Genomic DNA, 26505 nt, shown 5'->3' with positions numbered 1-26505 from the left:
TAGAGATTGTATCTGCTACGGAAACAGTGGATCTGGGTACTATAGGAGAGCTGTTGGGCTTTGAGAACAACACAAACCTTGAACCGGCCATCAAACACACTGCTATTAATATACCTAAATTCTTAGCCATAGAGACTCTGAATATTCACTGTAATGTGGCCGAGGGTATGATCACCAAATCAAATGGCATAGGCACTCACAAACAAACTCGGATCATTGCAACATTCAAACCTAATTCTGAATTTATGGAGCCAATCATCTACACTCCATCCCCAACATTATATTTTTCTGTGTGCCATAATAGAATAGATAACATTGAATTGATGGTCACTAATGAAAAAGAAGAATTAGTTGATTTTGCTGGAGCCACAACAACTGCAATCATAGAGATTAATATTTAAATAAAAATACATACAAAAAAAATGGAAAATATTGAGAGTTATGAGCTACAATCATTCCCCCCAAACAGGAGGACATTTGCAAATTTAAATCAACCCAACACAGAGATTGAGGTTGATCTTGATGTAGGGGATGGCTTTATACACCCCCACAGAGCAGATCTATACATCAAATTTGATGTTGTAAAGCTCGATGGTACAGATTATCCGGCAAATTCAAATATAAGATTGGTGGACAATTTTGTGCCGCATCTGTTCTCTGAAATTGAGATCAGAAAGCATGGTGTTGTTATAAACAGAGTGGATTATCCCGGCATTACCTCCACAGCTTTGGCCACACTAAAATTATCCAAAACCGAGGCTTCTTACTACAAAATAGGTGGATTTGAGGCTGGTGATAAAATTATATCTAAAAGCCACACAGTGCTGTTCCCTATGCGCCTGTTGCCAGGATTCTTCTCAGATTACAAAGATATTATGTGGAAGGGTGGTTTAAGAATCACATTTAGAAGAGCTGCCAATGATAATAATGCTTTGATGAGGTACAGTACATTAAACTCTACAGGGGAAGTTCTGCCCAATACCCTACCTGATGAAGGCAAATGCATTATTCAGACTATGGAGCTAAGAATCCCGGTTGTTGAATATGAAGCCAGTTATGCTCTTAAATACAAAGCAGATATAATAAAAAATCCACAGGTTCCTTTACAATTTTATACATATCAATGTGTTCAGAAGCCTGCCGCTGGTACTTATTATGAATTTGATGCCACAAATTCATTCTCCCGTATACAATACGACATGCCGGATTTTGTGGTGGTTCTGTTTCAGACTGGAAGACACAATAATCAGGAAAAAAATTCAAGTAGATTTGATAACTGCAACATCAAGAACATATATCTTAAAAATGGCAGAAATGAGGTATTCCCTAGGGAAAATTTTAATTTAGACATGTCCAAGGATGATTTTCTTAAATTATATGAAGCATTTACGGCATACAAAAGGGTCACTACTGGCAATACTGACATGTATTACACACCAGATGAATTCAAAGCACAGAGACCCATGTTTGTCATCAACACTTCAAAAATAAAACAAGTTGTGGTTAATGACAGGACAAACATTAAAATTATCTGTGAATTCCACGATACACTCCCCGATGACACCATATGTAGTGTTATTCTCATAGGTGAAAAATCATATGTTTATGATGTAAGAAATGAGAGAGTCACAGAGCAATTCTAGAAGAATTACATTGTTTTAGTACTAGATATGCAAGTTGAGCCTGGTGTATAATTAAACTTAAACCGGAAGTAAATATGTGTGTGTGTGTGTGTGTGTGGGTTTTATGAGCATCTTAGCTTAGTTTTAGGTGTGGGCAAAAAAAAATATCAAGAGGGGCATATTTTTGACAAGTTTATGGACAACAATCTGGCTGATGCAACTTTTGTAAGTATGGGCAAATCAATCTGAGGGGGCTCATCATTTGTACACTAGAATTCAAGATTCTTGGGATTTTGACAGAATAACACACTATAAACAATAAAATCATATGGGTACTTGACATAGTTTTAAGTGTGGGCAAATCAATCTGAGGGGGCTCATCATTTGTACACTAGAATTCAAGATTCTTGGAATTAAGAGCATATCACACTTGAAGAATTGGGGAATAAGGGCATCTTGGCATAATTTTAAGTGTAGCCAAATCGGGCTGTTTAATTATATGAGCTCATCATTTGTACACTTGTAAGTGGTCCTGGTTATATAGCCAATTACACTACTTGTGTGGGTGTGTGTGTGTGGGTGTGTGTGGGTGTGTGTGGGTGTGTATGTGGGTGGGTGTGGGTGGGTGTGGGTGTGTATGTGGGTGGGTGTGGTCAAGGTCAAGGTCAAGGTGAAAATAATCGAAAAAATAATCGAAAAAATAATCGAAAAAATAGTCAAGGTCAAGGTCAGTGTGTGTGTGTGTGTGTGTGTGTGTGTGTGTGTGGGTGTGTGTGTGTGTGTGTGTGTGTGTGTGTGTGTGTTAATACGTTTGGCGTAGTTTTAGGTGTGGCCAAAAAAAATATCAAGAGGGGCATATTTTTGACAGGTTTATGGACAACAATCTCACAGATTGCCTTTTATAAGTGTAGGCAAATCAATCTGAGGGGGGGTCATACTTTCTCAGGAAATTCCCGAGGGCATTTTTACAAAAATCTTGGATTAGACGGGGTTCCACACTTGAGCAAAAAGCTCATATGGGCATGTTGAGCCTGTTTTAAGTGTAGGCAAATCTGCCTGAGGGGGGTTCATACTTTCTCGTGCTGGTTATATCACAAATCACACTACTCACCATAGAAACCTGGAGAGCTCGATTCACGACTGGACATTTCAGCGTCGAAGACGTGGTCCGTAGTGGGCGGATACTGCAACATGTGATGCTGTGCATGACATGATTCTTATGGATCGGCGAATATAAGACAAGAAGGTTGCAGAGATAACGAACATCTCCCGAGAACGTGTAGGATTCATCATACATGGTGTACTGGACATGAGGAAACTTTCTGTCAAATGGGTTCCGAAATGCTTGAATAGTGATCAGAAACGGCAGAGAGTGAAGACATCGGAGGTCATTTGGCTCGGTTTCGTGCTGGTGAAGAGGATTTTCTGGACAGGTCAGTGACTGAGGATGAAACGTGACTACATATCTATGATCCCGAGACCAAGGATCAGTCCATGGAATAGCGCCACATGGGGTCACCCCGTCCATCGTGAAACTGAGATACGCTTCGCGAATGGGAAACTACGGGAAGAGAGCAAAGCCAGGAAGTTATCAGCACCCCCTCGTAGAATGTATTGCATAGTCATTCATGATCTTATTGGTAGAGCCTTCTGTACCACTCCGCGGCAAGAATTAATTACTTTTCATCCATTTTTTTTATTATTAATAAATTAAATGATTTAAGATCTGACGCCTGAATTATTTTAAGTTTTTTCTACCCCTGATCATAACCATTATAGCAATTGGTATTGTTTCTAATTTAAGTTTTATCAATGGCTAAAACCCGCTATACTTAAATTTCTGATGATGCCCATGTCGGTGACATATCCTTACTAGATGTATAAAGGAAAACACGCTCCCTCTAACTATGGCCTTGACATCACTAACCAACCGTCCTAATCCTTTGTTTGTATTTCTGAGAAAGAACAAAAAAGATGATTCATGCGTGTGACATTCACAACTAACCGCGTGCCCATCTGTCAAGAGCAGTTGCATTCTCGTAGGCAGATCTTTTCACGAAAAAAGGTGAAAGTTCCCTCGGCGGGAGGTGAGTACCCATGTGATGTGAACCGTGGACATCCATTTGTTGATGTTTTTCGTTCCTCGAGGAGAAAGCTGGCGGCCGTGGGAACAAAGCATACACGAAGTTCATCAAAAACCATGTTTCCGGTTTCGTTTTCGTCTCACAAGGCAGCGCCTCTTTGCATCGGACCGATAGGTACAGGAGCAAAGGAATTGTTTCCATTCAACTATAGTCAATAACGAGAAGAAACATCTCTTTAACGTATGTTAGTAGAGTCATGCCTCCTGCACCGGTGAAAGTGCTGTTAATTGTCGTTGCGAGAGCAAAGATTAGGACGTGGAGACCCCCATCCCCTCCTTAGTTTTGCCACGTAAGTGGTAATTTGGTTTACTTTTGGAAAAGTGAAGCAAAATTTCCATACTTCCTGCTACAAGGATGTCTAACAGTCAAGAAATTATGTTTTTTTTTACATTGCAGTGAATTTACATACCTGTAGCGCCTCCCCGATGGCGCAGTGGTAGCGTCGTCGTTTTGTAATCAAGGGGTCCCGGGTTCGATACCCGGTGGAGGCACATAGTGGTTCGGATCCCACTTTGAACTCTAGGTCCAGTCCCGATTAGCCTTATTGTGCCTAAAATGGACTTAAAACACCAAACTAATGAATCAGTCAATTATATACCTGTACTACGATTTGTTAAAATTGAATATTTGGAAGTCTAAAATTGTGTTGGGGTTATGATTTCTTTAGAATTACATTTTTTTATGCGTGAAGTTTTTTAAAATTTTAAATAAAGTAATGTGGTCATTCCCCATCAAGGATGAAGTCTGTAGTATTAATTTTTACATGCGTTAATAATTCAAGTAAGTCTAAATCTCTTGTTAAAGTATAACTTCAGTTTTCTCTTTCTGTGAATAAAAATATATATGTGCAACTATACGTAAGTATTTGGGCGATTAAATAAATGTTAACAAGAATGTCGAGAAATAAGAAAGAAAGGTCAAGAAAAAATCAAGAATTTTGGTAGACACCCTACTAATAAGTTGTGTTTTATACAGCGTATATCGATACAACTGTAGGTTGAATTGTACCGGGTGGCCAGAATTAAAGTTACCCAACTCAGAGCCCTCTGTAGCCTGTTTGAGGCATCGTAGAACTCTGAAATTTGGTGAATCCACTATGCAGACCATGGGAAAGAGGATGGCTATAAAAAAAGAATAGTTCAATTTTCCGCCACCAGGTTGAAATGTGGCGCTGTACTTCCATGATGGTTGTAATAATGACGTAAACGGCTCCAATTGGTTATGGATTTGCCTTTACCTTGCAATCTTGCAATAAACGAGAGATTATTTTCTCGAAACTTCCAGCCACTAACAAATGTCTTTCTAATTAATAACTCAGCTAAATCACTTAACGTGATTGATTGATTGATTTATTGTTTTAAGTCCACTTTATGCACAGTAAGGCTAATCGGGACTGGACCTACAGTTTAAAGTGGGATCCGAACCACTTGTGCCTCCACCGGGTATCGAACCCGGGACACCTTGATTACAAGGCGACGACGCAACCACTGCGCCATCGGGGAGGCCTCACTTAACGTGATTATTTGTACAACCCATCATGGAAGTACAGCGCCACATTTCAACCTCGTGGCGGAAAATTGAACTTTTTTATCGCCATCCTCTTTCGCATGGTCTCCATAGTGGATTCACCAAATTTCAGAGTTCTACGATGCCTCAAACAGACTACAGAGGGCTCTGAGTTGGGTAACTTTAATTCTGGCCACCCGGTATCTTCTCCAAATATGCTGTATAAAGAAACAAACTGCCGGAGTACTAATTGAGGTGAGTGTACGATACACTGTAATTTCGCCTAATGAGAGAATCAGGAACATTAGGAGCATGTTGTCCCTTCATTAGTAAACATAATTTATATGTCCCATATGACAGTGGTGTGAATTGACCGGAGCGGACCGGAACGGCGAACTAAAGATTTAATATTCTCTAATAGTATTCTTTAAAGACCCATTATATTGTATTTACATTTAAGTGGAGATGCAAGGGAGAATAGTGGAATATGCATAATATCATCTACATTGCCTTCATGCTTTGTGGATCTCGTTTTTACTTCCTTTATTTGTTATGTTTTTATTTGTTTATTTGATATGTGTGTTGCCTAATTCTACGGCGATAACTGGCGTCCAGGAGCGTATATTCTAGGCTAGTCAGGCTGTCTGCGAAGCCTGAAGTCTAGAGAATAAAATTCAGGAGAAAATTCGATCAGAAACTGTAAATAAAATTATTCATATCAGTGGATGATGATGGTGATTCTGGAGTTGGCAATCTGATTACCTGTGAGTTGGCAACCTAATTTCCTATGAGTTGGCAACCTGATTTCCTATGAGTTGGCAACCTGATTTCCTATGCGTTGGTAACCTGATTTCATGAGTTGGTAACCTGATTTCTTATGAGTTGGCAACCTGATTTCTTAGGAGTTGGTAACCTGATTTCCTATGAGTTGGTAACCAGATTTTATATGAGTTGGCAAATTGATTTGCTATGAGTTGGCAACCTGGTTTCATATGAGTTGGCAACCTGGTTTCTTATGAGTTGGCAACCTGATTTCCTATGAGTTGAGTTGAGATAAATCTTTCGGGGGGATCCGGACCCCTGGACTCTTTCCTTAATAAGTCCTTGGCTAGAAGGGATATATGTCAAACTCGGATATTTTTATGTGAAGGCGAAATGAAGAAATTTTTTGAGCTCACAATTTTGTTTCAATATCCCTAATGTAAGAAACATTCTTTGTTTCAACACAAGAACGAGTAAATGAACCATAATTTAAAATGTTAATTTTGCTTGAGAAATGGAATTATTACAATTGTTGTAACTACGCAACTAGTTCAAAGTCAAACGTAAGACAATTTCACATCTATAATCTTATTTTTTTCATATTACTTTCTTACTTACTCAACCCATTAACAAATATTTTATATTGAGGACCTAAGAAAAAAATGGGTAGGAAACAATAATGATTATAACAAAAAAGAGCAGAGAAGTTCAAACTGCGATATATGCACAGAAATTTTAGAATTTGGATCACTCCCAGAATTATATCCGCCCCATCCAAAGTTAACGTGCCAAAAATATTAGCTCGATAAAATAATAATTTAGTGATGCGTTGTATGTGCTTGTGTGTTAATTTTAGGTAACCTGTATAGAACTCACATTTCTTTTCATTTCCCCAAACAGGCTTCACTTCACATTGAAATGAAGGCGAAATAAACTTGATCCACTATGAACTGTCATTCGCATGACCACGAGAGTCCTATAGAACATCTATAAGGTACGTAAAAAATAATCTGTAATATATTCCTCACTGTGTGAGTGTATATTCGCTGCATCATCTTCATAATTACAAATTTAGAATTAGAATTAGAAATTCTTTATTTGTGGCCGGAGTTCAGCCTGTGGCTGCTCTTCCGGTGTCCCGACAGGACGTACCAGAGATAAAACTTACCACTTGGGTTTTCGCGACGAAACGTACCACTCAGATAAACACCTACCTTCAAAATATTTACTCCGCGACAAAACGTACCATTTCAAGGAAAACTAACTTTGCCCTTCTGATCAGTACATTATGCACGGGTAGTCCCACGAATCATGTACGGGTAGCTCCACAAACCAATGACGGATAGCCCCACGAACCATTCACGGATAGCCCAACGAACCAATTCCGGTAAGGTTAGGTTAGGTTAGGCAATCATAATTAAAATTTTGTTCGTAAAACAATGCGATACAGCTTTAAAAAATCAACTTACATCAGAGACAATATTGTTGCTGCTAAAATAACTAAAATGAAAATCGAAAAAAGAGACGAAAAGATAAAACAAATGAAAAAATGTAGTCGACAGCTTAACCACAGCTGATTTTAAACACGCCAAAATAGCTATTTATACATTATATAGTAATTTTGCCACTCCAAAGCCTGGATAAAGTGTGATGGAAATCAGGAAATTTAGAGAAAATCGTAATTTCAGTACTTGATGCCGTCCCATCAAGTGGTACGTTTCGTAGCATCGCAAATATTTTAAGACTCCTTACTTTCGGAACATCTCCAGCGGACTACGCGAGTCTGTCTAGCGAGCCTAGTGGGCGTGTAGAGCCTGAGCAGGTGGCTTAGCGATAGGTTCTGTGTTGAGATTACGTCAGCGGCTCGCTTCGTTGATTGGCTTCTTCGAGAGTTGTGACTCGTTCCGTAGCTTCAAATGCATAACAGCCAAAGATGTCACGGAAAAAATATCCCTCTACGTTCGGTCGTGTATTCTGCTCTTCCACTTAACCCACAAAACTTGTACATTTAAGCAACAATACATTACCACTGTAACACACATAAGTATTCAATTACATTTATCCCTACTAATTATTCAGTAGGCAGCACTATAAAACAGATAAAAATTATTTTATTCATTCACACATATCAAAAGTTATTCAAATCTGCTCAAGTATGAGGTTTCAATTCCATCGCAAGTACGCTAAATCTAGTCACATGTACTGAGGCTTTGTCCCTGTTCATTAAGAAGTACTTTTGTTACTACCATTTTAAAGCTGTTGTATGTGGCATCCCTTACATTGAAAGAAGAACATTAATTGAGAGTATTTGAAAATAAGATCCTTAGGAAAATCTTTGGACCTGAAAGGGATGAGGAGACAGGTGAGTGGAGAAGGTTACATAATTTAGAACTACATAATTTGTATTCATGTCCAGATATTATTAGAATAATTAAATCAAGAAGACTTAGGTGGGCAGGCCATGTGGCACGAATGGGAGAGGATAGAGGAGTTTACAGGATTCTTGTTGGGAAACCTGATGGTAAGAGACCTGTAGGAAGGCCAAAACGAAGATGGAGGGACAACGTTGAGATGGACCTAAGGGAAATCGGTAGGGATGGAAAAGAGTATATAGATCTTGCTCAAGATAGGGACAGATGGAAGGTCTGTGTTGCTGCAGCCATGAACCTTCGGGTTTAAGAAGGCTAGAGAGTTAGTTAGTTAGTTAGTTAGTTAGTTAGTTAGTTAGTTAGTTAGTGTATGTGGCATCTGTTGTCTGTTGGTAGCGCATTCCAACAGTATGAAGAAGCAGCTTTGAAAGATGACAGGAAAGAGGATTTTGAAAAGCTCTCCAGATGAAGTTTCGTAGAGTGTCGAGTCGTGCAAAGTTCAAATCACCAACCCTGAGACCTTCTGTAAACAAAACCACCTGCATGCAGAAAGCATTGCAAACTCACAGAATTAAAATAATCCACACGAAAATCCAGCGTTGTTACAGGATTCATTACGTAAGGTAAAACAACGGCCAATTTGTAGTATGGGATACGCTGCCGCAAATGACGTCTCACTTTAAACCCAATGCTCTTTCTTTTGTACTTATTGTTTCACCTTTATGGTTAACTCTTTGCACCAGTAATCATTTCCCATAAATTTGTCTTCTTTCTTGCATGCGAATTGAATATATTTTACTTGCATTTTTTTAGGCAAAATGATATAACATGGTAATGTATATTTCTAAGGTTTGGTATACGGACAGTATATATAAGTGTATTTGAAATTTGTTTGTAGATTTTATGTAAATTGTATCTTATGTAAATAAAATACGTATATAATGGGCATAAACAGCCATATGCAATGTTGTAGGTCCAATAAATATATTGATGATGATGATCAAAACAAGACAAAGAAGGTTCGTAAGTTTATTGCGGTTGGAAACTTTGACAAGCATCCTAATAACGATTTTTGTTCCGCCAAATATAGTGCACTTCGTAAAATAACTTGGTGACATGGCAAGGCAAGATAAGTGTGAATATTTATTTTGTAGGAATATGCATTGTAACTTTCAATGAGTTTAGAGATTTGTGTACATAATGATATTTTATAACATTGGTTATTTTCTAAAAATAATCATGTGAACAGCAAGGAAGTAGTGCCACTTTCAACATGGCGAGTTCTATGCTTGCGGGAAGGTCTCCGTGTTCAGTGATACATCGAATCAGTGAGACGGTTTGTTTACAAAAGGTCTCAGGGTTGGTGATTTACACTATAGTTGTGTATTACATTCATTTTTAATAGGATGAATCGTTTTGAATTTTCAGACAGATCTATGGATTATAAAATATATATTTCCTTTCCTTTATATATGTTTCATGTAACAAACCAGCGTTGTTAAAGATCCAGAAACTCGTAAATTCTAATGGGTTTGTACTTTTTTATCCCACAAATATACCCATTAAACTGAATTATTCTATTTACAACATTTATATTAATTTTTTTATTCATAATTGTTAACTACTATAATCATAATAAATTATTAAATAATAACTATTTTAAAATAGAAAATAAACCAAAAATTAAATATTGAAAATGATAACAAGATTATTCTCATCATTCGACCCACCATCATCAATTATAAATATATCACTAAATTGAATAAGAACATTCTTGGGATTACTAATAATCCCAGCCCCATTTTGATTAATACAATCACGGACCTCTATATTATATAACATAATAATGATGAAATTACACGAAGAATTTAAAACATTTCTAGTAATAATTAACCACCAAGGAAGAACTCTAATATTTATTAGTATATTTTCAATAATTTTATTTAATAATTCAATAGGACTACTCCCCTATGTATTTACTAGATCAAGCCATTTAGTTTTTACCCTAACCCTAACCCTACCAATATGATTATCATTTATACTATTTGGATGAACTAACAATACAAAACATATACTAGCACAGCTAGTGCCGGAAGGTGTGCCAGCACTACTAATACCAATCATAGTAGGTATTGAAATAATTAGAAATTTAATTCGTCCAATAACCTTATCAGTACGATTAGCAGCAAATATAATAGTTGGCCACCTAATAATATCAATAATTGGAAATACAGGAACAATATTAGAAATTATAGGACTTTCAATATTAATTTTAGCACAAATTATATTAATTATTATAGAAACAGCCGTAGCATTTATCCAATCTTATGTGTTTGCCTTATTAATTGCTATTTATTCCAGAGAATCAAAGTAACTAATGTCAACAAACCAAAACCACCCATATCACCTAGTAGATCAAAGCCCGTGACTAGCAACAGGGGCCATTAGAGCAATAATATTAACAACTGGTATAATTAGATGATTTCACCAACAAAATATAATACTATTAGTAATAGGAATAACAACTATACTCCTTACAATAATTCAATGATGACGAGACATTTCACGAGAGGGGACATATCAAGGATTACATACAAATCAAGTTATAATAGGACTACGATGAGGTATAATTCTATTTATTATTTCAGAAGTACTATTTTTTGTATCATTCTTTTGAGCATTTTTCCATAGAAGTTTATCCCCAACAATTGAACTAGGGATACTATGACCACCAAGGGGAATTACTCCATTTAATCCAATACAAGTACCTTTATTAAATACAGCAATTCTGCTAGCCTCAGGAGTAACAGTAACATGAGCCCATCACGGATTATTAGAAAAAAATCACTCGCACACAACGCAAGCACTTATATTAACATTAATATTAGGAGTATATTTTACTATTCTTCAAGCATATGAATATTATGAATCCTCATTTACTATTGCTGATGCAGTATGTGGATCCACATTCTTTATAGCAACAGGATTTCATGGACTACATGTCATTATTGGATCAACATTCCTAGGAGTATGCTTAGCTCGACACATCTTATGCCATTTTTCACCAACACATCACTTTGGATTTGAAGCAGCAGCATGATATTGACACTTCGTAGACGTAGTATGATTATTCCTTTATATTTCAATTTATTGATGAGGTAGATAATATTTACTTAGTATATTTAAAGTACGCTTAACTTCCAATTAAAAAGATTATAATAAAATAAAGTAAATAATTAATATAATCATAAGTACCTCATTACTAATTATAATGATCACCTCAATTGTAATAATATTATCCACACTCCTATCAAAAAAAATAATTACAGACCGAGAAAAAAGATCACCATTTGAGTGTGGATTTGACCCAAAATCCTCAGCACGAATTACATTCTCTATAAAATTCTTCTTAATTGCAGTAATTTTTCTCATTTTTGATGTAGAAATTGTATTACTACTACCAATAACAGTTATTATTACTAATTCAAAACTAATATATTGATTATGTGTTAGATTCTTATTTCTATTAATTTTACTTTTAGGCTTATATCACGAATGAACCCAAGGATCACTAGAATGATAACATTTGAGTTGCATTCAAAAGGTATTGAATAATTCAATTTACTTTACTGAGCAAGAAGCAAAAGCAATCAGCTTCGACCTGAAAACATTGGTATATATTACCCTTGCTTACTTAACTGAAGCCAAAGGAACGCGGCATATTAATGTTAATAATAAAATTAGGATTATTTTCCTCAGTTAAGGAGTATATTATTAAATGGGGGCTGCTAGCTTCCATCTTTAGTGGTGAAATTCCATTAATACTCTTCATATTATTTCCTTAGTATAAAATTACATTATCTTTTCATGATAAAGCTGAACTCTAAATAAGTTCAAGAAGTGTTTACAGAATTATTATATTCTTCCTAATAACTTCAATATTATGCTTTATTATAAGCTATATAAACACACATAAATTATTAATAAAATTACTATTAAAAATGAAAATATAAAATAAATATTAAAATAGCTAGAATGTATTAGTTGAATGTTTAAAGAACCACTCCTTATATATTTATATACTCCCTGTCCCCCTATAAGTTCACTTCACCCATAATCATTAGCCTTAATATATAAGCCTCCGGTAGTAAATGAACTACCAATTAACCCCCCCCCCCGAAGATAGGTAAGGTAAAAATCATATCCCTCCTAATAAATAATATATTATTTTATTATTAAAAAATGGATAAATTTCAAACAAGAAATACGTGATATTATACCCAATTCACCCACCCAATAAAATACAAATGATTGCCCCTATCTTCAATTTAAATGGAATAATAATAACAAAAACAGAAGGAAAAATTAATCATATTAATCCAGAACCACCAACAATGGATAGGAATAGTAAGCCTAATATACTCTTAAACATACCTCACCCTCCATCATCAGAAAAAAATTGAAATGAAATACCTCTATAAGATTTACCAACTAAATAATAATTCAACCGAAAACTATAAGCTATAGTTATACCCGTAGAAATTCATAATAAAACAAATATTACTAAATTAAAAGAAGATATACTTAATATTTCCAAAATTAAATCCTTAGAATAAAACCCAGCCAAAAATGGTATTCCACATAAAGCAAGACTAGAAATTGTTATACAAGAAATAGTTATTGGCATTTTATTAATTAAACCCCCCATACAACGAATATCCTGAACATCTCCTATAACATGAATAACTACACCAGCACATAAAAATAATAAAGACTTAAATATAGCTTGCGTCAATAAGTGAAAAAATGATAACTCCTTTAATCCCATAGATAATGTTAATATTATTAATCCAAGTTGTCTTAGTGTAGATAAAGCAATGATTTTCCTCAAGTCATATTCAAAATTAGCACCAACCCCAGCTATAAATATAGTTAATCCGGATAATAATAAGAGTATTCTACCAAGAACAGTATATATTAATATATCCCCAAAACGAATTAATAAATAAACCCCAGCAGTAACTAAAGTAGAAGAATGAACCAATGCAGAAACTGGGGTTGGTGCAGCTATAGCTGCAGGCAGTCATGCAGAAAATGGAATTTGTGCCCTCTTTGTTATCCCAGCAATAATAATAAATCTAGTAATTAATATTATATCAAAATCAGTAACTAATCATAAATAATAAATATAGTTCCAGCTACCATAATTTAACATTCAAGCAATAGATAATAAAATAAATACATCACCAATTCGGTTGGACAAAGCAGTTAATATCCCAGCAGAATAGGAACGAACATTCTGATAATAAATTACTAGACAGTAAGAAACTAATCCTAGACCATCCCACCCTAAAATAATTCTAATGATATTAGGAGAAATAATTAAAAACATTATAGATCCAACAAATAATAAAACTAAAATAATAAATCGATTTATATTATAATCACCCTCTATATAAGAACCTCTATAATTGATAACCATAGAAGAGATGTATATAACTAACCCCATAAAAATTAAAGATATTCAATCAAACAATATTGTTATAACAATACTAGAACTATTCAAATTAATAATATTTCACTCAATAAAAATTGTAACATCCTTAATTAAAAATAGCATCCCTAATAATAATATAATTATTCTACTAATTAATAAAATAATTGATACTATACTTGTAATAAAAAAATTAAAAACCATTGATTTAAGAACTTATTAGTTACCACTAAGTCCACAACTTACTATTCTACTTAAACTACTTAAATAATTTAAATTCAATGAAATATTGGAGAACAAAAAATAATTAAAAAATTTATTGGAAATAAATGACAAAATAATAATAAATATTCACGAATATTACTTCTTCAACAAGAAAATATACCAGAATAGTATATTCCATGCTGAGTATAAGAATATAAATATAAAGTATAACCAGCACTTAAAAAAGAAAGCAATGCAACACCTACAAAACTAAAGTATGATCATCCAATAATTCTATTTAATAAACTAATCTCACCCAACAAATTAATAGAGGGTGGAGCGGCCATATTAGTAATTCTTAATATAAATCATCATAAGGATAATCTAGGAATATAATTAATTATTCCCCTATTAATTAATATACTACGACTACCTAATCGTTCATAAGTAATATTTACTAGACAAAATATTTCAGAAGAACAAAGACCATGTGCTACTATTAGGGTAAGTCCACCATTTATTCCCCACGCCCCTATAGTTATAATTCCTATTAAAACAAGACACATGTGTGCTACAGATGAATATGCAACCAAGGCCTTTAAATCAATTTGACGTATACAAACAAGACTAATTATTCAAATACCAACAATTCTAATACCAAACCAAAAAATATTATATTTAACAGCTAATATCTCAATACAAGAAATAATTCGCAAAATACCATACCCACCAAGCCTTAATAAAATTCCAGCCAAAATTATAGATCCGCTAACTGGAGCTTCCACGTGGGCCCTAGGTAGTCATAAATGAACCAAAAATATAGGTATTTTTACTAAAAAAGCAAATATAATTCTAACATATCAAATAAAATAATTTATATTAATATTAATGTATCTAAATATATATATATATATATATATATATATATATATAGGCCCCCACCCTATAATTTAACATAAAAATACCAACCAAAAGGGTAAAGAAGCAAGTAATGTATAAAAAAGTAAATATACTCCTGCTTGTACTCGCCCTGGTTGATACCTCCACCCCAAAATTAAAAATAAGGTAGGTACCAATGATCCTTCAAAAAAAAAATAAAAAAAAAAATTCATTCTTATAAAAGTTAATATTAACAGTAATAATAAAATAATTAACAAAAATATAAATCTACAAGGGTAAAAATAAATAGATATACTATTTCTAGCCACTATTATCAAAAAAATAATTCAAATACTAAGTAAAATTAAAGAATAAGATATTACATCCAGACCAATAAAATAACCACCCCCCATACCCCTATACCAACCCACACTATTAAGAAAAACAAAAAACAACCAAAAATAATAGAAATTTGGACCACCATTCACAAGGAACTGTTAAATCTCAAAAGGATTAAAAATATAAAATAAAAAATATACTTTAACATTTCAATAACACAATAGAATTAAAATAATCATTACCATGAGTACGCGTAACTGATACTATAACAGATAAGCCAAGGGCCCCCTCACATACACAAAATGAAATAAATAATAAACAAAAATAAGATTCTTCCTGATTATTAATAAAATAATAAGTTATATATAAATATAAGGATAATACAATAAATTCAAGTCTTAATAGAGTTACTAATAAATGCCTGCGTTGAGAAATAAAACATAAAAATCTAATAAATAAAATAATTAATATAAATAATACTCTTAACATAAGTTTTTATAGTTTAATCAAAACAATGGTCTTGTAAATCATAAATGAATTAATAATTCTAAAAACATCAAGGAAGATATAGTTATATCATCAATAGCTCCCAAAGCCAATATTTTTATTAAACTACTCCTTCATATCAAAATACAATTAATATTAATTACTATTATGCTATTATTAGCACTAATAATACTACAAATAAAACATTCACTATCTATAGGGATTATACTAATTATACAAACTATTACCGCATGTCTAACAATATCAACATTCCTAAAATCCACATGACTTTCCTATGTACTATTCCTAGTATTTTTAGGGGGAATACTGGTTCTATTTATTTATACAACAAGACTTACACCAAATGAAATATTTAAAATAAGAACAAAAATAATAATTACGGGTGTAACCCTAATACTATTATGTTTATTTATATTAATAATAATATATCCATTATTAACCCCCTCAACACTACAAAATATAGATACATATACAACCTGAAGAAGTACACCCCCACTACCAGGAATAAAATTATATAATGAATCCATTATAATAATAACTACTATAACAGTAGTATACCTATTTATTACATTAGTTGCAATTGTAAAAATTACTAGGCTCTCATATGGACCTCTAAAAATAATTAAATAACTACAAATGACAAAACCAGCACGAATTTATCACCCCCTACTTAAACTAGCAAATAATGCATTAGTAGACTTGCCAGCCCCACTAAATATTTCCTACTGATGAAATTTTCGTTCACTTATAGGAATATGTCTTTCAATCCAAGTCTTAACAGGTCTTTTTTTAGCAATACATTATATTTCAAGAACAGACTTAGCTTTTTCTAGAGTAATACACATCTGCCGAGATGTAAACTATGGATGAATACTACGAACTATTCATGCTAATGGGGCCTCCATATTCTTTATTTGTATATATATATATACATGTTGGGCGAGGAATATATTATGGATCCTATTTATATATTCACACATGATCTATTGGAGTTATAATCATATTAACAACAATAGCAACAGCATTTGTTGGATATGTACTACCATGAGGTCAAATGTCATTCTGAGGAGCTACAGTAATTACTAATTTACTCTCGGCAATTCCATACTTAGGAACTATACTAGTTCAATGAATTTGAGGTGCATTCGCAGTAGATAGTTCTACACTAACCCGATTCTTCGCCTTTCATTTTTTATTACCATTTATTTTAATAGCAATATCCATAATCCATCTATTCTTTCTACATCAAACCGGATCTAATAATCCACTATCTATTAATAGCAACATGGATAAAATCCCGTTCCATCCATACTTCTCCATAAAAGATACACTAGGATTTATACTTATAATTTTAAGATTAATACAACTCTCATTAATATTTCCAACAATTTAGGAGATCCGGAAAATTTTACCCCAGCAAACCCACTAGTAACTCCAGTACACATTCAACCAGAATGATACTTTCTATTTGCATATGCCATTCTACGATCAATTCCAAATAAGCTCGGGGGGGGGGGGGGGGTGGTAGCACTAGTATTATCTATTATAATTTTATTTATTATACCAATACATCATAAAAGAAATTTTCCTGGACTACAATTTTACCCTTTAAATCAAATATTATTTTGATTAATATTTGCAACCTTAATTTTATTAACTTGAATTGGAGCCCGGCACGTAGAAACTCCATACATCACTACTGGACAAGTATTAACAATTATATATTTTATATATTTCATTATGTCCCCCGCAACACTACTATTATGAGATAAAATTTTAAAAAAATGACTTCTTGACTGAAACTTTAAGTGTAAGTCTTGAAAACATAAAATAGAATGTAAATATTCTAGAAGTCTTCACATTCTAATTATTATGCAACTAAATATAAATTGATACAATTAAGCCCCTAAAGCCAAAAAAAAATAAAAAATTAAAGAAACCGGAAGAAAACTCCTTCAAGCTAAATATATAAGCCTATCATAACGAAATCGTGGTAGTGTACCTCGAATTCAAATATAAATAAATCCTAAAAAAATAACCCTTAAGTAAAAAAAATAAGAAAAATGGTATCCCCCAACAACAAAATTCTAAATAAAACACTTATAAATAAAATACTAGCATATTCAGATATAAAAATTAAAGCAAAACCCCCAGCACTATACTCAACATTAAACCCAGAAACAAGTTCAGACTCCCCCTCAGCAAAATCAAAAGGAGTTCGATTAGTTTCAGCTAAACAAGAACTCAATCAGGCTAAAGCCAATGGTAAGGCAATAAAAATAAATCATAAATAATCCTGAAAAATACTAAATAAAAGTAAATTATAACCACCAATTAAAAAAATAAAAGACAATAAAATTAACACCAATCTAACCTCATAGGAAATAGTTTGAGCAACTGCTCGAAGACCCCCCAAGCAATGCATAATTAGAATTAGATGATCACCCGGCAGATATTACTCTATACACCCCTATTCTCATACAACATAAAAAGAAAAACACCCCCAAATAAAAATTAAATAATAAAGTGTGATATGGAAAAACAACCCAAACAAACAAAGATAAAAATAAACTAAAAACTGGAGATATATAGTATGGATAATAATTTCTCAAAGTAGGTAGTGTTTGCTCCTTAGTAAATAATTTAACTGCATCAGCAAAAGGCTGAAAAATACCACAAATCCCAACCCGATTAGGCCCCCTACGAATCTGAATATATCCTAAAACCCTACGCTCAAATAAAGTAAAAAAGCAATTCTAATTAAAACACACACAACTAAAATAATAAAAGAAATAACTCCAATAAATAAGTCTAATATCATCTACTATAAAAAGAAATTTATCTTTATTTTTGAATTCTAAATTCAATGCACTTCTCTGCCATAATAGTAATTATTATTAATCAATATTATTATATATAATATAAGTATTTGGTCCTTTCGTACTGAAACACTTTAAATATTAAGAGATAGAAACCAACCTGCTCACGCCGGTTTGAACTCAGATCATGTAAGAAATTAAAGGTCGAACAGACCATCAAATTTGAAATGCTACACCCAAATGATATCTTAATCCAACATCGAGGTCGCAACCCCTCCTGTCGATATGATCTCTCAAGAAAGATTACGCTGTTATCCCTAAGGTAACTTATTCTTTAAATCACTAAAAATGGATCCAAATAACAAAAATTATTGAACATTAAATAAAAAAGAGTTAATTATTATCTTCCCATCACCCCAACAAAATATTATTAAATAATATATATAATTATATTCCTAATCAAAACATTATTAAAATAATATAAAGATCTATAGGGTCTTATCGTCCCCTTAAAAAATAAAGCCTTTTCACTTTAAAGTAAAATTATACACTAATTAATTAAAGACAGTCTATTCCTCGTCCAACCATTCATTCTAGCCCCCAATTAAAAGACTAATAATTATGCTACCTTCGCACGGTAAAAATACCGCGGCCATTAAACAAGCGTCATTGGGCAGGTTATACTTCATATAAAATCATGAAAAGATGTTTTTGATAAACAGGCGAGAATAAATTTTGCCTAATTCCTCTAATTAATTAAATAAATATACTAATAGAACCATAATTTCCAAATAAAACTAATTAAAACATATAATTAGGTAAACAAGTAAAACCAAACTAAATTTTTAATAAAATTCCAAATAAATTATAACAAAATTACAAAAATTAGCAATCTCCAAACCAACAAATATAATAGTTTACTATAAAGTTATAACCAACATATTGACCAGAAGCACATCCCCCTGGTCATAAATAAACATTAATACACTCTGTAAAAAAAAATTAGCATCACTTCATTACTTTTGGTCGTCAGCATTTCGCTCGTGAATTATCAGTTGTTTTATTGATTTAATTCGACTTGTCGATTTGTTTTCCTAACAATTATATAAAACACTATATCTGTACAATATATTTTTATTATATAAGTCATAGTTACGCACATAATGCACTTGACAGAACTAATGTCAAAATTATTGCAAATATAGCTTGTGGAACGTTTTTGCACAAAGACAATTTTTACAAGTAAACAGATTGAACAAAGGTTTTAAATCCATCATGATATGTCAATTTGAAATGATAGTAAGTAAATACATTGACTAGTACTTAGTGTGGCCACCCCTGGCCTTCCTAATTGCTTCCAACTTTCGAGGCATTCTACGAATGAGATTTTGACAATATTCGACCTCAATTTCATTCCAAACATGTACAATGGCTGCCATACGTTCCTCTTTTGACCTGTACGTCTGATTACCAAGTTTTTTGCATATCATAGCCCACAGGTTTTCTATAGGATTCATGTCTGGAGAGTTGGGCGGCCACCGAAGTTTTTCAATATTCATATCATGAAACCAGTCATTCACCACCTGAGCACGGTGACAGGTTGCATTATCGTCTTGAAAAATAAAGTAGTCCAAATTCTGTCAAGAAAAATGATCTACAGTTTGTAGAACTTTCCGATTCAGGATTTCCAGATATTGATCAGCCTTAACGGTCCATGTGCAAATATGCATCCTGCCAATCCCTTTTGCAGAGAAACATGGCAAATCATAACACTGCCACAAAACTTTTGAGTTTATAAATTACAAGATTTTGCAAGTTCTTCTCTCTTCCGCATCAACAGTTTAACTGAGCTGTCATTCCCCAGCAATTTAAATCGTTTTTCATCAGAAAATATCACATGTTCCCAATCTGTATCATTACATGCGCCATAACGTGTGACAAACTCACGTCTGGCTTTTGCATGTGCGTCAGTTAGTCTGGGTTTTCTACGTGGGACGTGTTTAGAAACACCCTGTTTCTTTAGTCGGGATACTACAGTAGCATGAGTAAGATTAACTCCCACCTTATTTTGAAGTTTATGTGCAATTTGGCTATAACTCATTCCTCTGTTCTTCAGTGCCATGTCCTTTATCATACGATCCAGTCAAGGTGATGTCTTTTTCTTTCTGCTACAGTGACTTCTCAGTGATGATTTTCCATGTTCTTGTTACTTTTGCAGGCAGCGGCTAACTGTGGATTGATGCATTTGAAGTTGTTGACCAATTTCTCTCTGAGAATGGCCATCCATATGCAAAGCAAGAACCATTCCTTGCTTACGTGGTAAAATGCCATTTTCTGCCAATTTTTTTCGAGAAAACACGCTCAAATACACTACACACCATCAGTACACTTCACAAATATGATAACGTATCCAAACTGTCAATAATGAACATGTAGTTGCAACATAAAACACGTCACAAGTTGCACTACTAACAATCGTTTTACAGATTCCTGACAATTCATTACAAAGCCTTGCAGCAGTAACCGATTGCAACACCCTCTAGCGGACACTCCAAACACTAAATCAACAAAATAATAACACCACACTACGCAGTGATACCAGACCAATACTTCAATCAATTGATTTCAAGTTGTGCAGGAAAGATGCATGCATGTGAAACTCAAAATTGTCAACATCCGTAATAAGAATACAGTGATGCTAATTTTTTTTTACAGAGTGTATTATAATATATATTAATATAAAAATATTAAAATGTAAAACTTCATTAAATATAATTCCCCAATAACTAGATATAAGATAAGTCGAATAACATTTTATTACAAATAGCAATTTTAACAGAAAAATATAACACTTTTACCTTAAAATTTAATCTACTAGCTCCTCACCTTTCGAGAAAACAGAATATTCAATTAACATTTGATCCTCCCTGATACAAAAGGTACGATTATTAACATCTCCTATAATAAAAATTAATATTTCATATATTTAATAAATCCCAACACTGTACTAATAACCTATAACAAACTAATTTATATATACTAAATACACAACCAACCCCAATAAAATTACTTTTCATATATAATCAATTTATAAACAAAATTTAAATAGTAATAAAATTTCTATCAAAATATGTCGAATCGCACGACTAACTACTCAATGTAAATGAATATTCTAACTAACAGAAATATTTTGATACTAATCAAACCAGGCACACCTTCCGGTACACCTACTATGTTACGACTTATCTCACCTATATAAATGAGAGCGACGGGCGATGTGTGCATACCCTAGAGCTAATAAACCAAAATGCTATTCTAAAACAAAATTAAAATTAAATCTAATTTCAAATATATTTTCAATATATTATCCAAATCAACACAATGTAACCCATCTCCCCCTACTAATAAGCTGCACCTTGACCTGAAATTTATTTATTTATTTATTTATTTATTTATTGAGAAAATTTCAGATACAGCACGTAGCCATTTTACACTGAAATCAGTAACAATGAAAATAACAAAAAAGAACAAAAATAAAAATAGCAAAATAAGACAAAATATTAATATAAATAAGTCAAGATAGCACAATTAAATATTATTTAGCAACATATCTTCTGATGGTTGACCGAAAGGCATATTCTGTGGAAAATACATCAGCACTTGATGGGAGGTCGTTATATTGAGTGGGAAGTCTGTGGAAGAGCGATCTTTTTTGAATTTCCAGTCTTGGCTTTTTTGTGTAAAATAGATTTGTGTTGCGTGTTGAGCGCAAAGGCACTCGAAAGTGGAATTCCTGGAGGAGTGTGTTGCAACGGATTTTGCCATTGACAATTTTGTAAATATACCTAAAATCGTTCAGTAAACGGCGCTGATAGGGAGTCTGTAGGTTTAGAAAGGCCAGGAGATGTGGTGTTGGAAAGTTGCGTAATGAGGGAACCCTGTAACGAACTATAGCCAGGAAAAAGTTAAGAACAGAATCAATTCTGGAGAGCTGAGTGGGACATGCCATGGACCAGACGGGAGAGCAGTATTCTATTATTGGGGAGATGAATGATTTCTAGTACAAGGTGAGGGCTGAGATGTCACTAATTTCGGTGAAACGGTAGAGTAAACCTAAGAGACGCATAGCCTTTTTTGTCGTGCCTGTAATATGTTCTTCAAATGTGAGCTTTTGGTCGAAAACAATGCCTAGGTCTTTATGAGAGGATACTGCTTTGATGTTATTGCCAAAGATGGAGTAAGATGACTTTAACAGGTTCTTTTTGAGAGAGATGGTGAGAGTGGTACATTTTTCAGGATTTAAAGTAAGTTTCCATGTCAGGCACCATGAAAAAAACGTTGTTATGTCATTCTGGAAAAGATGAGCATCGTTAGAAGTGGAGATTTCTCTGAAGATCTTACAGTCATCTGCGAAGAGAAGGTAATTACTAGAGGCGGCTGTGAGATGGTCGGTAAGGTCATCGACGAATAATATGAACAATAGGGGTCCTAGAACACTGCCCTGTGGTACTCCAGAAAGGACGGGAAGAAAGTTAGATAGATTTCCTGGAAGGACTACACGTTGTTGGCGATCGCTAAGGTAATCTGTGAGCAAGTTAAGAAAGTTACCATGAATGTTGAATCTATTGCATAATTTATGAATCAAAAGACGATGACTGACAGAATCGAAAGCTTTGGCTAGATCAAAATATATAACGTCCAGTTGTGAATTGTTTGAAATACATTTCATAGCATGTGAGAGAAAAACAGACAGGTTCGTAAGACAGGAACTACCAGAAAGAAAACCATGTTGATTTGAGCTAAGGTACGGAGAAACAAATTTATATAGCCTGTCTTCAGTGGCGTCGCTAGGCCCTTTTAGGGGGGGCTTCAGCCCCCCCCCAATCCCTCGATAAGCCCCCCTTAATTTTTAGCTATTATTACATACAGTATTTCGAGAAAACTTATTTGAACAATTATTAATGCAGGAACATACCTATAGATACATATTCTGGGAAAGAATCATTTCGTTGTGACAGTTTTTTTAAACCTCGATCTTACATCTGCTGGTAACAGTGCAAACGATCGTCATTTCTTCTATTTTCACAACGGTTGCTACGCGAGGAAACGGTAGTGGTGCGTTTTGGTTTTAATGTCTTTACTTCTTTTAACCATAATCACTCAAATCCAATCTGTCAGGTGGTTTTCTTTGCCTCGGACTTCTCCTTAACACTCTTGACTCTGCTGCTTCACGTCTATCTAAATCTATGTTACCTCTTGCAGCTTCTTCCACCACTTCATGATTGTCTCCTCTCTCGTAATCCTTAAACGTATCATTCGCATCTAAATATCTTCCTTCGTGGACTTCTGAAGATGCGTCATTATTCTTATCGCCTGTTTCATCACTGTCATGATGATATCCTCTATCATTTTCTCTCACATTTCTCCATTTTATCTGGTTCCCATGCACTAACTTAACATCTTTACCAACTTTAATATACCAAGTATATGTCCCTGCTCTCCGGACAACTTCACCTTGAACATAGGATGCACCACTGGAATCTCGGTTGGCAAGTTTCACCCAAACTTTGACACCTCCTCTGGTATCCTCGCGTTTGCTTTTATCAGGAATATCCAGCAACCGACCTATATCATCTTTCGGTCTCGGCTCAAATGCATACATCATTTCAGCAGGAGATTTCAAATTAACAGTGTTTGGAGCCATTCGGATACTATGTAGCACATCCAGCAAAGCATTATTTAAATCAAAATGCTTGTCATCTCTTCTAGTTTCGTACAATTTACATCTCAGAGCACTTTTTATAATTTGTACGTGTCTCTCAGCTTGTCCATTACTAGCCGGATGATAAACTGGTGAATGCATCAAAGCAATCCCTTGATCTTCACAATATTTCTTGAATTCTGCAGATTGGAAGGGAGGACCATTATCCGTAACTAAGGTGTATGGCTGATTATACCTTGAACTTAGTCTCGACATAAATCCTTTTACATCCCTGAATGATGTAGAAGATACAACTTCACATTCTGGCCATTTTGTAAATGCATCAACAACGAGAAGCAACACTTGTCCTTGAAAATAGAAAAAATCCATGTGTGCTCTCTCCCACGGCTTAGTTACTTCCTTCCAATCATTGTATTCTTTCTTTTTGGTGTCAGGTTTTACAGCATTACAAACGTTGCACGATTTTACGTGATCTTCAACGCATTTGTCTATACCAGGCCACCAATATCTTTCACGCAATAGTAACTTCATTTTAACTACGCCATCGTGATTCTCATGAGCTTTCTCCAAAACTTGTTGCCTCATTGAATTAGGTACAATAACTCTAGAACTCCACAGCAATATATCTTCTTCACATTGTAGTTCATTTCTTCTTCTTCTCAGCGCTTCGAATTCACTTGCCTCTATATTTGGTTCCTTAATCTTAGATTCTGGCCAACCTTCCATAACGTACCTTTTGACCTGTTTCAACATCACATCTTGTTCTTGCAAAGTTCGGAAGACATCTTTCAGACGATCCGTGAGCTTGATTGCATTTACAAACTGAATCCCGTCGATATCAACTGTTTCCCCTTGCAACGGCAACCTCGACAACAGATCCGCTACTTCAACATTCTTCTTGTACACAATTTCATATTCATAATTAGCCAAGAACAAACACCAACGTTGAATCCTGGATGAAGCTATAATGGGTATAGCCTTTCCATGTTGAAGTAGTTGTTTTGCGGGTAGTGAATCAGTCCATATTTGAAATTGCTTTCCATAAATATATTTTCTAAATCTCTTCACGGCAAATATAATTGAAAGAGCTTCCTTTTCATGATGAGGATAAGCCATTTCATGTTGCAAAAGAGTAGTAGATGCACATTCTATTGTTTTCAATTCCCCATTAATTCTATGGCACATCTGAGCTCCTAGTCCATAGCTCGAAGCGTCACATATGATTACTGTATCCTTGCTAGGATCAAACGGAGTTAAAGTTTCGGATGACTTCAGTGCTTCTTTAATCTTTTTGTACTGACTTTCACAGTCATCACTCCAGAAAGTTCATATCCTAAGTATTGAATGGATGATTTAAAGAACTTGCACTTTTCCAAATTAACCTTCACGTTATATTGTGTTAACCTGTGCATGACCTCAATACATCTGCTAACCGTTTCATTCAGTCCAGAGCCACAAATTAGAATATCGTCTTGATATGGAATTACATAATGCAGACCTTGCAATATCTGTTCAATTACTCTCTGAAATATTTGAGACGAAATTTTAACTCCAAACGGTAATCTTGTGTGTTGTAATAATCCCCATGGTGTGTTCATTACAAGCAACCTTTTTGCTTTTTCACTCAAAGCTATTTGCCAATAAGCTTTTTGTAAATCCAAACTAACAAATACGGCATTTCCTCTAACTTTCTGGAAAATATCCTCTAACAGTGGTAGGGGATAAGAAGCATTTTATACATATTTGTTCAATGTACTTTTTAGATCGCAACAAATGCGCAAATCTCCATTTTTCTTTTTAATGACAACCATCGGACTGGCCCATTCACTAGTGTCAACTCTTTCATAAATGCCATTTTCTACCAATTTATCCAATTCTGATTTTACTTTATCTTTAATTCCATAAGGTACATTGTAAAATCTCTTAAAAATTGGAGTTGCGTCAGGTTTTAATGGAATATCAGCTCTAAAATCTTTTATAGGCAAGCTTATATCGCCATCAAATGTAGAATGAAATTCTTCCTTTATAATATCAACGATCCCTTGTACATTATTAGTTTTTATACAATTGTCACATTTATTTAATATATGCTTGACATTACGAACATCAGAGTTCATTGCATTATTTCCTGTGACATT

The 26505-nt window shown here is 33.9% G+C and overlaps 1 pseudogene; it reads right to left on the bottom strand.

Moving 5' to 3' along the window:
- Positions 1-2725: 2725 nt before the first annotated feature.
- On the bottom strand, positions 2726-23716 carry LOC145981470 (NADH-ubiquinone oxidoreductase chain 5 pseudogene; annotated as a pseudogene).
- Between the last annotated feature and the right edge of the window lie 2789 nt (positions 23717-26505).

The sequence above is a fragment of the Lepisma saccharinum genome, chromosome 29 (genome assembly GCF_977018435.1).
Source record: "Lepisma saccharinum chromosome 29, izLepSacc3.1, whole genome shotgun sequence".
Taxonomy (NCBI): Eukaryota; Metazoa; Arthropoda; class Insecta; order Zygentoma; family Lepismatidae; genus Lepisma; species Lepisma saccharinum.
The sequence above is the reverse complement of the archived record's forward strand: the minus strand, read 5'-3'. Positions and strand labels throughout refer to the sequence as shown.